Genomic DNA, 15,305 nt, shown 5'->3' with positions numbered 1-15,305 from the left:
TATTTTCAACTTATTACAACTTTCATGTACTGTGATACTAGTTAGTTAAGATTAAACTAGATATTTTTCATATGATATTTAGTGAATTCCATATTATAGTTGAGATCAACTTATTTGAGATTGATAATTTGAAATATAGTTGATTGATTATTGATAGGAATTAGGATGGTCTTTTTGTTAGAATTGGTGGTACAATCAATGACGGATTTATGATTTTCATTTAACGAATGGGATGGATAGTGCAAAAAAATAGCAATCCAAAATAAAGAAGTGTTGGCCCCAAGAGAAGTTCTTCTCAACCTTATTTAAGACCTACTTCAATAACAATAGTCTGATCGAAATCCCCCGTTCCAGCATAACGTGTTTGAAAAATAAAAATATAGTGTTTAAAATTTGAATTTGAAAGATCAAGGTAAAATTTTGAACTTCTAAACCACTAAGCCAATCTTCTGTTCGATGGATTCAAAGTATAATATACACATAGAAATAAATCTTAAATATAATATATTTTTTTATCGAGTGAGTTCGACTGAGCACCTTCCCTGAAAAAAAAAGCATAAGAAGAGTCCGATAATGGCCGGTCTTTAAAGGCCCTTAAGAAAGAACCCCTAAATCTGCCCCTGGGTGCAAACCTTTTGTGGAAAATTTTTATTGTGCAAATATTAGTTATATGGTAACATTAGGAATGTGGTAAATTGCCTTTTAAATTTTTTTTTCAATTATTAAAAACTTCATTATTTACATGTGATCATATTATTATTTTTTATGGTGATATTGAGAGTAGAGTACTTTTCCTAATTTCCAAGTTCTTACGAGTCTTTTTAATTAATAAGAAGTTTCACTATTTGTAGAATATAAATGTATTAAATATTATTTTAAGTTTTTTTACTATAATATTTCAAATTACAATTCATTTTTGATTCTCTTGAGGTACCCTTTTGTTAACCACTAGAAAGTTACCATCTCAGTCAAACAGTTACAATCAATATCCAAAAACTCATTATTTCATTTTACTTATTACATAATATTTTCAATTAATTAAAGATGCTACAACGTCTTTCAAAAATATTCTTTTTATCTTCACAAGATAAAAATAACATAAAAATTTGCATTATTTTCATGTATGGTGTGACATTAAGAATGTAGTAAATCTTGTTCTAAATTTTCAACTATATATTTTAGTTTCTCAAAGTTTTCAACCGTAGCAATATTTTTAAAATTAGAATTATAAACTATTCGAATATTTATATTAACAAATAATTTTTTTTAAAGCAAAATTCAAAACAATATATTACAAGCACGTGACTAACATCTTATTAGCTTATACTAAACTTTACCAATATAAAATGGTAAAAGGGAGTATATTTTAAATTACAAATCATAAACGTGTCAAACATAGAAAGGTCAATGACACGTATCATGTCGTTAACACTATCCGTATTTTATCCCAAACAAAAATATGATGTATCGAAAAATATATTCATATTTTACTAAATTTTAAAGAAAAATTCTATTTTTTTAAAAAATAAAATATAACTAACTCTTAATATTATAAAAATTGTATAATCACTACTAAATTAAAGTACTAAAAATCCATGTGAAAAGGCAAGAAACACAATTTGGCACAATAAAAACCTTTTTCTCAAAAGCAAGAAAAAAAACAGGAAATTAGTAAATCAATGCACTAGGTTAAAGCTTTTTTTCTTAAAATAACACAAAATTACTCGAAATTATAATCAAAAATTGTACTTCCCATTCTCGAATTACACAATGAACTGTATTCTTTAATATTTTTATTTAAATAAACTCCATTTATTAGAATCTACATGCAGGTACTTTACGCACAAGCATAAGTACAAATTCTAGATTTTTTAAATGAGTTTCATTTAAGAAAAAAAAGGGTCAAATTTTATCTTGAACCATTTGATATTGACATATTTTGCCTTTAGGTTGTTTTTACAAATTAAATTAAACTATAATTTTAAATTAAAATATTATTTTTAATAGAAATTCGATTCCAGAAAACCCCTTTTCAAAAGTGAAGAAATGTTGCACCTATTGTTTTACAGCTTGTTTGGATGGTTGTTATTTATTGTAAATTATATTATATTATTGTTAGTTTAAATATAATGTTTATTTTGATTATTATTTTAATTTAAAAAGGACTATACAAATTTCATAGTGTTAAAAGAATTAATTATATAAATGCTTATTTTTTTAAAACTAAAAAATCTTTAAAATTAATGAAATTCGGATATCTCCCAAAACGTTCCGATAAATTGCGTCTTGGCTTTGAAAACATTTTTCAACGACTCAATACATCATGTCTCAATTCCAAATACATCACTCAACGTTCCGATACATCCCGTAAAGTGATGAATCCGATTAATCATCGCATAAGATGATATATCCAAAAATAAAATAGAATAGAAATTTTTATAATTTTTTTTAAATGATAAAAAATTTAAAAAATATAATAAAACAAATTATATATTTATATAATTTTTTCTCTAAATTGTATCAGTCACGTAACAATGAAAAATCTCATTTCGTGACAATCGATTAAGTGCAATCTCATTGTTACCCTTACCTTTTATTTTATTTAATATAAGTATTTATTATTTAATAATCGTATTTTAACTTTATCATATTTTGTATAATAATCCTATTCTAATCTCATAAACATTTATTCTTCAAATTATTAATATGTCATAATATAAAACAATAAAAATTAATATAATTAATTTAAATATTATATTTATTAAAATAATAAAATATAATACATTAAGCATAATGTAGGGTTTAAAAGAGGAAAAAGGAGACAACAGAGAACAAAATTCGAGGGTGAAGGGAAAATATGAAATCTAATTGGATTGGATAGGCGGCAGATTAATAACACACTGATACTGATGATTATATTTAATTCGTTTTTATTGTTAAAAAAAGCATGGGTGGCACACATAAATTAACTAATATATAATTTAATAATAAAGAAACCACTTACACAGTTTATATTCAGTGAACAAAGCTTCACGAATATCAACAAACTTGAATTAATTAATGAATAAACAGCTGTATAAAATAAATATATACTCACTTCATTCTATATTAGTCGTCCATTTTATCTTTATATATCTTTTAAAACAATTATTACTTTACAAATTTATTTACACTTCTAAAAAAAATTCATTATAAAGTTGAAATAAAAAAATTAATTAATTTTAGTTAATTTTATAAATTAATAAATAGGCCAACATTAGCTTTACTTGTCCACTTTAAATTTTATACACTGCTCAAAACACAATAATTAATTTAAATATATTACCACAATATTCATATTAATTTATAAAAAGTCTTAAATTTTGAAAAATTAGTGATCATTATTAAGGTAAAATAAAATTTTAAAAAATGATCTCTGATCTTTGATATATTTAATGTGAACGATGAAAAACTACTATAAGTTGAACACCTAAACCCTATCTAAATTAATCAACATTTTTCAAAGATGATTACTATAGGAACGTATGAAAAGGAAAAAAAACCTAAATACTCTACAATCTTGGGAGAGGTTTAGTAATTCAATTGAAACGTATCCAAAATGTACTTTCCTCTCGTTTGTATTTTAATTTAAGTGTTTTAATTTAATTGGACAAAAAATTTAAAATTACTTTTGAATCATGAAATCTTAAATAATAATATATTCTTTTTTTTCCTTCCATTTCAACCAAATAATAGCAAAACACCTATTATCTAACAAAATCTCTTTCATTTTAAATTTAAGACTCTAAATCCTAAATTTGCTTCTAACTAAAAAAACTAAAATAAAAGATTTTGCATAGCAAACTTTAAAATATGAATAAGACTCTGAAGTGATGCATTTGTGATGACAAACCGAAGAAAGAGCAAAAAGAAGGTTGAGTGCTTGTGGAGTAAGGTCATTCTTACACACTTGAACAATGAAAGGAATAATGTGGTATCACATAAGATCAATAACTTCTTGGTGAAAATATAAATGAGTTCTACATCATTTCATTTTATGAATTCTAAAAATCAATGTGTTATATGCTAAAAAAATGTAAAAGATTGAACTCAAATAAGATAGAAATGCTGTTTCTAATAGACTTTTGACGCTACACGCATAATACCACTAGAAAGAGATTTTGCACATATATGATGGCAAAAAGAATGTGTGGAATGAGATGAAGGCTGGAGCTATACATGAACATATATAGCCTGGTGTGTCTGGGCCTAAATCAATTTGCACATATCTTGACTAATTTCACAGATTATGTATCAAGTAACTCTGTTCATCAAAATTGAAAAAAAAATACTTCAAATATGATTTAAAGAGGCAATCAAATAATTCAATAGATATAACCATTTGCATCAAATCTGGGTATCAAAACTTGCTAGAAGGATAATCATTTGAAATTTTAGGGTACAAAAAGGTGAAATCACTCAAAGATTTCAAAGAAAACTTTCTCAAATCCTTATATAACACAAGCACTGAACCATAACATAACAAATATATTTGAAACATAGCAAAAACCAGTAAAATAGTCGAAGCACATGCAAGAAGAATTGTCCCAAACAACTAGTTCATGAGAAATCAATTTGATTAAAGGAAAACGAAGAAAGAACATAAAAGGGAGCTCCCTTCAGTCCAAGCACAGATAAAAAGGAGAGAATTTATCTCCCGCATCATTCACACATTCACAATAGTATAAGAATGTATACTTCCTATTGCGTTTGAATGAATGAGTCGGGAGATAATTCAAATACTTCATCTACCTGTGAGTGGACTAAAGGAAGCTCTCTTATACCATCTTCCACATTACATCTAAATGAATAAATTCAATCACAAATTAATTAGAATCTTAAAAGATGGGGGAATTCATGACTCTTGTAAGAAAAATCTCTTACAAGTATTATTAACATGTTATAGCAGATAACATAAATCTTATATTTCATGTTACTAATCCCACTTTTCATATGAAAAATAACTTTTACTTTTACATATTTATCTACAGAATGAAAAATGATGTATTATAACATGCATTTCACTTTCGAAAAAAAAAAGTGGTTTTAGAATCAATTTTCCGAATTTGAAAAACTCGATTTCAAGTTGGAATGAAAAATTAACTACAAATATTGTATAGCGAAATAATTTTTGAAGCAAAATAAAACTGGGAGAAAAAAAAATTGTAATGTCCAAACGGCTCTTGAATCATCATAACCTAATAGGGCAAAATATTATGTCCCTCTTGACAAATTTTATTAATACAAACAAAATTCAAAATGTCATGTTACCTAGTCCTCCATTAACTTCATAATGTTGATAATGATAATAATAATATGATAGTAAAAACCCTAATTCAAATAGCTGAAAAATGCTCACAACCTCACGGTAATAGCACGACAAGTAATACAATTTCACAAGTAAAATCTGAAGGCAAGCGACAGAACAACCTCTCAATCTACATAATGCAGTCCAAAAAGAAAAATAACGTCTAGGCATTTTGTGTGGCTCCGATCTCCCTTAAGCCTAGGACATGGGATCTGAGTAGGAAAGACATACCTTATCCTTAAGTCCTAAGTCAAGCTAATCGTAAGTGGACAAACATAAGCTAAGTATACCTCCAAAAAGTTTCCATAAAATTTGAACAATACAGATAAGATTAAAAAGCTATCTATCAAAGAGATTGTAAAAAGATAAAAGAGGAAAACAACAACATAAAAAATAACAGAAACGGCAAAATAACACATCACATAATAAAGCCATTTAATTACCTGTATATTGATAACAAAATATATTATATATATATATATAATTAAAAAAAAAAACAGAAGCAACATAATCAGTTAAAAGAAAGACATTTTCCCCCCTTTTTAGGTAAGGAAAGACGTTTTTATTTTAACTTTTTCATAAAGGAAAAAACTTTTCATTTCACAATTTTCGTCAAACATTAAACAGTAACAGTTTTAATTTATCATATAAAAAACATCAACAAATAAAATAAAAAATACTAGCATTTACCTGTTCTTGATCATCCTGCAAACCCTAATCATGAAATTTTCTGGGAGAAAAAAAAAGGGAAAGAGGAAACAACATCCTTTTAAAATAAATCAAGAAAATGAATGTATGAAGAAAAAAAAGGACATTTAAGAGTGACTTAAGGATCAATGAAAAATCACGAAAGATTCAAATTCAAATTTCAGCAAAAACAAAAAAAACTTTAATAAAAGTATGAAGAATGAAGAAAATATAAGTGTATCAAGAGTGTAACTTAAGGATTAATGAAAAATCACAATAGATTCAAATTCAAATCTCAGTAGAAAAAAAAAACTTAAAGAATATCAAGAGTGAAGAAAATATAAGGGCATCCAAGAATGTGAGTTAACCATCAATAAAAAATCACATAAAATCCAAACTTTTCTAATAAAAAAAATTAAGTGATTTCTTTCCATTCAATCTTGTACTAACAAAAAGTATAGCAAGTACAAATTGATTCAAACGCTACAGTTATAAATTTTTAAAAAAAAACATAAGGGGAAATTGTGACCTAATATATAGTCAATAAAATCAAAGAAAAATTATGACATGAACCAAAAAAATCTATGTAATTTCTTTCAATCTATTTTTATACTAATGAAAAATACTAAAAATTTTATATGTAAGCTGATTCGAACACTGTAATATTTTTTTTTAAAAAAAATAATAATAATAATAAAAAATAATATATATATATATATATATATATATATATATATATGAGAAGGTAAAGAAAGGGAATGAAAGTGGGATTTTGGTTGATGTTGAGTCACTATCTATAGAATAAGAGTCAAAATAACAATGAAAGTGATATTATAGATCTCTATAAATCTAAAGGAAGGAAAGAAAAGAAATATTGAAGTGAGATTTTACTTCTACTTCTATGAAGAATTTTATTTCTTTTTTTGAAAGAAAAGAAGAGAAGATGATGTAAAGAGAAAGGCAGAGAATGTGCATTTATATACACATAAAACTCCCCCTTAATACGGAAGGAGAAAATAAGGGATTTTAATTGACCATTGCTCTTTTAGGTTTCATACTTGTCTGTCGGTGGCGGAGCCAAATTTTTTTAGTAAAGAGTTTAAATTTGAAAAAGTAGATTAATAAACTAGCTGAATAGGTTCGATGTTTACTATATATAGATAAAAAAAATTATTTTAATTATATGTAAATAATATAATTTTTTGTTGAAAAAGTTCGGATGAACCTCTAACTGTAAGGTGGCTCTCGCCCCTGCTACTATACTACTCCCCTCGTTTAAAAAAATGACTTGTTTTTTTTTAGTTAAATTTAAAAAAGATTAATTTTTTTTTGATAATATTTTTATTTTTATTTTTCATTTACTATGTTTAAAATTACAAGATTAGAAGATATTTTAATATGAGAGTACTTTTTTTTTCTTTCGAATGTCCATATCAAATCAATTTAAATTATTAGGATTAGATGATTTAATAGAGAAGAAATTAAGAATATCAAATGGACTTAAAATAAAATGAGTTAATAAATGGCGAATTATTGACACACTAAAAAAATTACTTGGACTGAGCTAAAAATGGGTCATAACCTAATCCATTCAATTCTAACTAGGTTCCTAATAAAACTATTTATTTTCTTTATTGTTTTACATAATTTATCAAATTTAAAAAATCTTTTTTTTTGAAATATCAATTTGAACTGCATATTAGTTCATTAAAAAATTGGATTGAGTTGATTATATTTTTCATAAACTAATTTTGCCACCTCTAGAAGAGCTATGTATTAATGATTAAGTTGAGAACGGAATGGCAGAAATATAGCATTTATCTATTTGTTTGGTATAATTATCTGATACGAATAAGTTTTTACCGTTATACAATGTCAATTACTCGTATATTTCTTAGGTAGTAGAATCGTTTGATGGCTGATTAGAAAAAATATTATACATGTATTACATTATGCATAAATAATATCATGTTTGATAATTAATTGATATTGTATATAAAATTAATACAATATTTAATTTCTAATTTAAAAACATACATAACTATTATATATATATAACTAAATTTTATATATGCACAATATTAATCAGCTACCAAACAACCCTAATACAGTCTGGCTTTGGGAGTGGGAACCTTGGTATATATATATGGTTAAGAATGGCTGCACGTCATACCATTGGTTGTTGACGTGGTTGAAGAATGGAAGTCTTAAAAGTTTGGAGTTTTGGAAATTAATTTTTTTCGATTTTAAGTGTATTTTGTACCTATAATTAATTATGGAATCTCTATTAAATCATAGTTGTATGTATAAATTTTGTAAGTTTAGTCATTTTAAAAACATATAAACTCGTAGTTAAAATAAATTGCATTAGAAATTACAAATTTTATTTGAAATAACATAGTACTTAGTACTCAAATTTATTGAAAGTTGAGATCTTTCTTTAGTTTTGTTGACTACTATCATCAATTCATTAGGAGGTACTCGGCGAGGGTAGTGTTTTTGAATGGAGCATTCAATGATCTTAAGGCAGCTGTGGTAGAGGAGCCAATCTTGACATTTCATGACCTTTTTGAAATGTTCGTGGTTCATACAAATGCCTCTGACTTTTAAAATGTGTTGGAGGTGTTTGATGAAAGATAGATGTTCCATAGCATTCGAGAGTCACAAGTTGCAAGACAAATGTCACAACTTAAGTTTGATATGATATTAAATAATGAAAATAAATTGGATATGAGAATTTTACGTAGAAACCTCTCAAACAGATAGAGAGCAAAAATCACGGGGTAGAAGGATTTTACTATGATAATATGGGAGTACACTGCTCTCAAATACAATGAGAAAACAACAATAAACACTTTTCTCTTGTAAAAGAATAACTCAATAAAAAGGACACTCAAAATTATAATATTTATTTTGGTGTATAGCTCTTTTTGTGTTCTTACTCTTTTGGATTGTATTTTTTGTGGGATGATCTAAATGAGGGCAACAGACCCTCTATTTATAGGAAATTGGAAACACGTAAAATACACGTTTTCGTGTAAAATACGCGTTTTCTTGTCAAAATTTGCTAAAGGAGGCAACAACTTTTGAAACGCGTAAAATACGCGTTTTCTTTTTGGATGGTACATGTGCACTTCCCTTTTTGACTTTCTTGCATTTTCCCACTTAAAAATTTAATTTAGAATTAATTAAGTTTTTACACTATCCTTTCTACCCAATTACTGCAAAGTTACGTTTCTGCTTGGCCAATAGAAGATCGACACCATATAAACTTGTTATTGTTGATCGGCTTCGTAAACATATTTGCTAGGTTGTCATTAGAGTGAATTTTCTAAATATCCACACTGCCTTCTTCCACCTTCTCACGAACAAAGTGATATTGAACTCGTATGTGCTTTGTCATTGAATGAAATGTCGGATTCTTTGCAACCTTCTCTTATTTGTGCCTGAGCTCCTCCAGTAATATTTGCATCTATATTGCCTCTTTCCTAACTTGTGTAGCTGCTACATATTCTGCTTTCATCGTAGATGTAGCCATGATAGACTGCAGTTTTGAAACCCAGCTTACAGCTCCTCCAGCAAGAGTAAACATATAACATGTGGTGGATTTGCTTTTATCAAGATCACCAGCATAATCTGAATCAACATAACCTTTCACAGTAAAGTTTGATCCTCCATAACACATTGCAATATTTGAGGTACCCTTGATATATCTCACGATCCTCTTAACAATATTCCAATGCTCTCTATCAAGATTAGCCATGTATCGACTAACCACTCCCACTGCTTGTGCAATGTCAGGTCTTGTACATACCATGGCGAAGATTAAACTTCTCACTGCTGCTGCATATGATACTTGAGACATCTCTATCCTCTCTGCTTCATTGCCAAGACTCACACTTGAGGATAACGTGAAATTAATAGGAAGTGGGGTAGAAATTGACTTACAGTCTTGCATCTTGAAGTATCGCAAGATTTTCTTCAAGTAGTTCTCTTGAGAAAGCCAAATTTTTATATTATTTCTGTCTCGGTAAATTTGAATTCCTAGAATCTTGTTTGCTGGTCCCAAGTCCTTCATTTCAAACTCAATAGCCAACTGTGCCTTTAAATTTGTGAGACGATCTTTGTTGGGGATTGCTACCAATATGCCATCAACATACAACAGTAAAATAATAAAATCGTCATCACCAAATCTCTTGTAATAAACACAAGGATCTAAACTATGTCTGTTGTATCCAAGGTGTTACATTCCGTATTTTTACATTTTGGATTATTCGTAAGCTAACGATTATAAATTCAAGGACTTTTAATTTTGAATTTTAAAAGGACATGATTTGTTGTAGATGCCAAGTTATATGAATAATTTATGTGTAGTAAAATACATCTTAAGAAGGACCCTTAAGCCAAATCAAAATAGAAGCCATCAAATATGTTTTTCTTAAAGTCATGTTTCGGGTAAGCTGACTTCGGGAGGCCATAACCTCTTTATAATTTGAGAATTTGGGAAAACTCTCAACATGAAAGTTGTAGATAATTAAAATATCTTTCCAACCATAGGTCATGGGACGAAATGTGATATCGGAGTAATAAGATATAGATATTTTAAGTCTGACAGGCCAAACTAAATAGTGAATTCGGCCCAACCCAATTCTAATTCGGGTCAGGCCCAATACCCACGAAATTAATCTAATTTCTATGTCTTCCTTCATAGTTTAGACTAAGAAAATATCCAGAAAAATTTCCAGAGAGAGAGAGGGAGGAAGTTCTTGAGAGAAAAACCAAATCCGACCAAAATTCGAGTCCCGAAATCCGAAGCTCATGAAGAGAAAATTGTTGTACGTCGCGTTGGCTTCAATTTGAGCTAGAAATCAGCCAATAAGGAGAAGATTTTATGTGGTGCTGCAAATTTAAGGTAATATTAAAGTCTCATTTTCATTGTTAATAAGTTTAATTAGAGTTTTAACGGATTAGAACGGAGAAAATAGTGTTATAAACTAGTTTGGTGATTTGTTGAGAGTTATGGGTTAAAGGGTTGTTTTAGGTAGATTAAATAGATGGAATTATCTTAGTGATGATGTATAATAATGGTTGATATTGTTTTGATGTTGTTGATGAGTTGTTGTTCTTGAATTTGGAGGAAAAAAGTGTATGAAGATTGTGAATGTTCAAACCCGTTTTTGGAATTGAGTAGCTGGTAGTAATTCTGGAATATCTCATTGTGTAGACCTTAGATTTTAGATATTAAACATTTTTTGGAAAGGTAATACACGTACCTACAACTCTTATGTTTATGTCTTAGTCTATATATGTTGTTATTATGTCGAAAACTGAGCATGAATCATAAGATAAATTCTGTCCAGATTCTGGATTGAAAAATCCTTCATGTATAGCTGTTCGTATTTTGATGATATCTCTTTGTATAAAATGATTTTTGAGTTGATTTCTTTTGCATTGGAAACTTAAGACAGAGATCTAAATGTTTCATGAAGGTCATAAAGTCCAGTTTTACCGTTTTCATTTTCAAAATTTAGATACAACGTGAGGTACTTGACTTTCCGAATTTACTGCTTTGGTAACATGAGTCGGGAGGAAATATTCTAGGCTTATTGTCAATAATAAATTTTATTTTGTGTTAATATTTTGGATTGTTGATGTTGATTGATGATTATATGGCTGGTTTGAAAGTGGGAAAAGTGAGCGGTATAGGGGAGGTACTGTCCAATTTTTTTTAGAAATAACCTACTAACGATAGATTACGTTTTATTCTTGTCCATAGCTTAACCATAGTGCTTAACGTTTTAATATAGGTTGAGACAATATTGGACAACATATACGTATAAACGCTAAAGGTATGTAAAGTTAACATTTTCTTTTTTTGGCATGATCCATATGAAACGAACGAATGACGTATGCTTAAATTCCAAAGAAACTCTTATTCGTAGATATACTCGGATGGCTACCGTTCTTGATTTTTAAAATTTATATTGTTATGTCTTGACTCATGTGTATGATTCCATCCATCCTAGTTGGTATAACTCATGTTGTGGTATAATTCATATTTTAGTATAATCCATAATTGGTGTGATTTATAATGACTATTGTCTTGGTTTTCAAATGATGGACTGTTTTGCTTATTCTATTAATTCTCCGATAATGATCAAATTTCACAAGGTTGCTAATGATACCTTATTCGTGCATATTGTTATGGTATTATTCACCGAGTCTTACGATAGGCCGGGTATGTTATCATGTATGGATTCCACTACATTATTCACCGAGTCCCTTACTAGAGGGCCGGGTACATGATATGATAATATGATATTATGATGATATGACGATATGATTATGGCACCAAGTCCCATAATGGGCCGGGTACGATATCAGTGTACACTACTCTATTCACCGAGTCCCTTGCTAGAGGGTCGGGTATGGTATATATATACATATGACGATATATTGATATAATTGTGACACCGAGTCCCATAACGGGCCAAGTACGATATATGATGATGATATGCATGTCTTCATTTTATAAGACACAGGTGCAGTGATTTATTGATTATGATACTTGACTCCTGAATCTTTATTTCAGATGTGATCTCCTTTACGATATTTTATGCTTTATATACTCGGTACATATTTCGTACTGACCCCCTTCTTCGGGGGGCTGCGTTTCGTGCCCGTAGGTACAGATACTCATTTTGGAGAGCCGCCACCTTAGGATTCTACTCAACGGGTTAAAGTGTTCCATTGTCTCGGAGCCTAAACTTTTGGTACTAACCCTTATAATGTATATATTTGTGTATTTAGGGGTACGGCGGGGCTCTGTCCCGTCATATGCTATTGTTAATCCTCTTAGAGGTCTGTAGACACATGAGTGAGTTGTATGTAGATGTTGTCTGGTGTACTAGTATGGCTTATGTTTTTGGACGTTTACATTCGGAGTGGAAGCCTTGTCGGCTTACATATTCTGTTATCTTATTTTTGATAATTAAGACTCCCCAAGAAATAGTTGATTTTGGTATATATATAAGTGACTGTTTGAGACGATGTGCTACCCATAGAAATTCTATATCGTGTTTAATTGTCGATTGACAATAGATAATATGTGTGTATACGAGTGTCCAATTCGGATACTATTCACGGCCCACGGGGCTAGGTCGTGACACAAGGCTTATAATGAAGGAATCAAATCTCTTACACCAACACCTCGGCGTCTGTTTGAGACCGTATAGAGATTTGTTCAACCTTCAAACCAAGTTCTCTTTCCCCTGTTGTTGAAAAAATTCTGGTTGGAGCATGTAAATTTCTTCTTCAAGCTCTCCATGAAGAAATGCAGTTTTGATATCTAACTGCTCCATGTACAAGTCAAATGTAGCACATATTTCCAGGACCACTCAAATTGTTGTGAGTTAAACCTCCGAAGAAAATATCTCATTAAAGTCTATACCTTCTTTCTGAGCGAACCTTTTTACCACTAATCTGGCACGATACTTCTCCACTTGATCATTACCATTGTGTTTGATCTTGTAGACCCATTTATTTTCAATGACCTTCCTTCCTTGTGGTAATTGAACAAGATCCATATTTTATTTTTATGAAGAGCTTCAATTTCTTCTCGCATTACTGCCATCCCATAAAGATGATTCTTGGCCTTTTGTAGCCTCGTGAAAATTTGAAGGCTCTCCATCATCTGTTAATAGACAATATGTAACATTGCCCTCTATAAAATAATCTGAGTGTCAAGCCGGGTCTCTTATCTCCCTAGTTGACCATCGAACTTGTGGAGTTTCGATCTCAGCTTGCTCTTGTTCTTCGTGCTCTGGTGCTGCTTCAGAAGAAACTGGAACTTCTTTTATTTCTTCTATTTCTTCTATTTCAACTATAGTAGTCTCTGATTTTTCTTTCGAAGTGCTACCTTCTTTTACTTGTATCTTGTTTTCAACAAATGCAACATCCCTGCTGATTACCACCTTGCGGGTAGTGGGATCCCACAAGCGATACCCCTTGACTCCATCAGCATATCCTAAGAAAATACATTTCCTGAATTTCGAATCCAACTTCAATTTTTTTTGGGTGTTGTACATAATATAAGTAGTACTTCTGAATATATGTAAGCAAGAATAATCGACTGATTTTCCTGTCCACATCTCCATTGGTGTTTTCAGATCAATTACAGTTGATGGTGACCGATTGATCACATAACAGGCGGTTTTGACTGCTTCTGCCCAGAATGGTTTTTCCAATTTTACAGTTGTTAATATAGCTCTTGTCCGTTCCAACAAAGTTTTGTTCATCCGCTCTGCTACTCTATTTTTTTATGGAGTATATGTCACTGTGAACTACCTTTTAATACCTTTTTGTTTACAGAAATTATCAAATTCATCACCAATGTATTCTCCTCCATTATCTGTTCTCAAACACTTGATCTTTTTCTCAGATTCAAGTTTCACCCGCGCTTTGAACTCTTTGAAAATTGGAAAAACATATATCTTTCTCTTGATTAGATAAACCCAACTTCTCCTGGAGTAATTGTCAATAAATGACATGAAATATTTTGCTCTTCCTACGGACTCCACCGATGCTTACCAGATATCAGAGTGGACCAGATCTAATATTTTCTTGCTTTTAGCAGAGGAACTACTAAACTTTAGTCTATGTTGCTTACTAGTAACACAATGCTCACAAAAGGGTAGTGAAACTTTTTTGAGCTCTCGAAAAAGCTTTTGCTCAGTAAGAATCTTCAAACTTCATTTCGACATATGGCTAAGTTTACGATGCCACATCATCATTGATTCTTCAAATAAACTTGCTGACGCAGTTAATGTTTCTTCTTCTTGGTGTGTTTTACATTTAAGCACATATAGATTTGCAGCAAGTTTTTTCGGTTTCATCACTATAACCGCTCATTTTGATAATTTCATGACCATGAGTCTTATATGAACATCCATTATTATCTAATTGTCCCAAAGATAATCGATTCTTCCTCAAGTCTTTTACATGTCGTACCTCCTGTATGGTGCGTACCATGCCATAATACATTTTTATTTTGATATACCCAATACCAATAACATCCAAAGTATGATCGCCTCCCATGAACACAGATGCTCCTGAGATAGGTTTATATTGATGAAACCATTTTCTCTGGGAAGTCATGTGCCATGTTGCTCTTATGTCCAAGATCCAGACATCAGTGAAATATTTTCTGCCTTTATTATTTGATATTGCTTAACTATATAAAATATCACCATCATTTGAGGTACTTGCAACA

At 29.8% G+C, this 15,305-nt stretch overlaps 1 long non-coding RNA gene across 1 annotated transcript; it reads left to right on the top strand.

The window, feature by feature from the left end:
* Positions 1–10,805: 10,805 nt before the first annotated feature.
* On the top strand, positions 10,806–12,770 carry LOC129901548 (uncharacterized). The gene is made up of 3 exons (XR_008769858.1): positions 10,806–10,946; positions 11,842–11,883; positions 12,721–12,770. It is a non-coding gene; the product is annotated as an uncharacterized LOC129901548 (long non-coding RNA).
* The last annotated feature ends 2,535 nt before the right edge of the window (positions 12,771–15,305 follow it).

Source organism: Solanum dulcamara, chromosome 8, assembly GCF_947179165.1.
Source record: "Solanum dulcamara chromosome 8, daSolDulc1.2, whole genome shotgun sequence".
Lineage (NCBI taxonomy): Eukaryota > Viridiplantae > Streptophyta > Magnoliopsida > Solanales > Solanaceae > Solanum > Solanum dulcamara.
The sequence above is the reverse complement of the archived record's forward strand: the minus strand, read 5'-3'. Positions and strand labels throughout refer to the sequence as shown.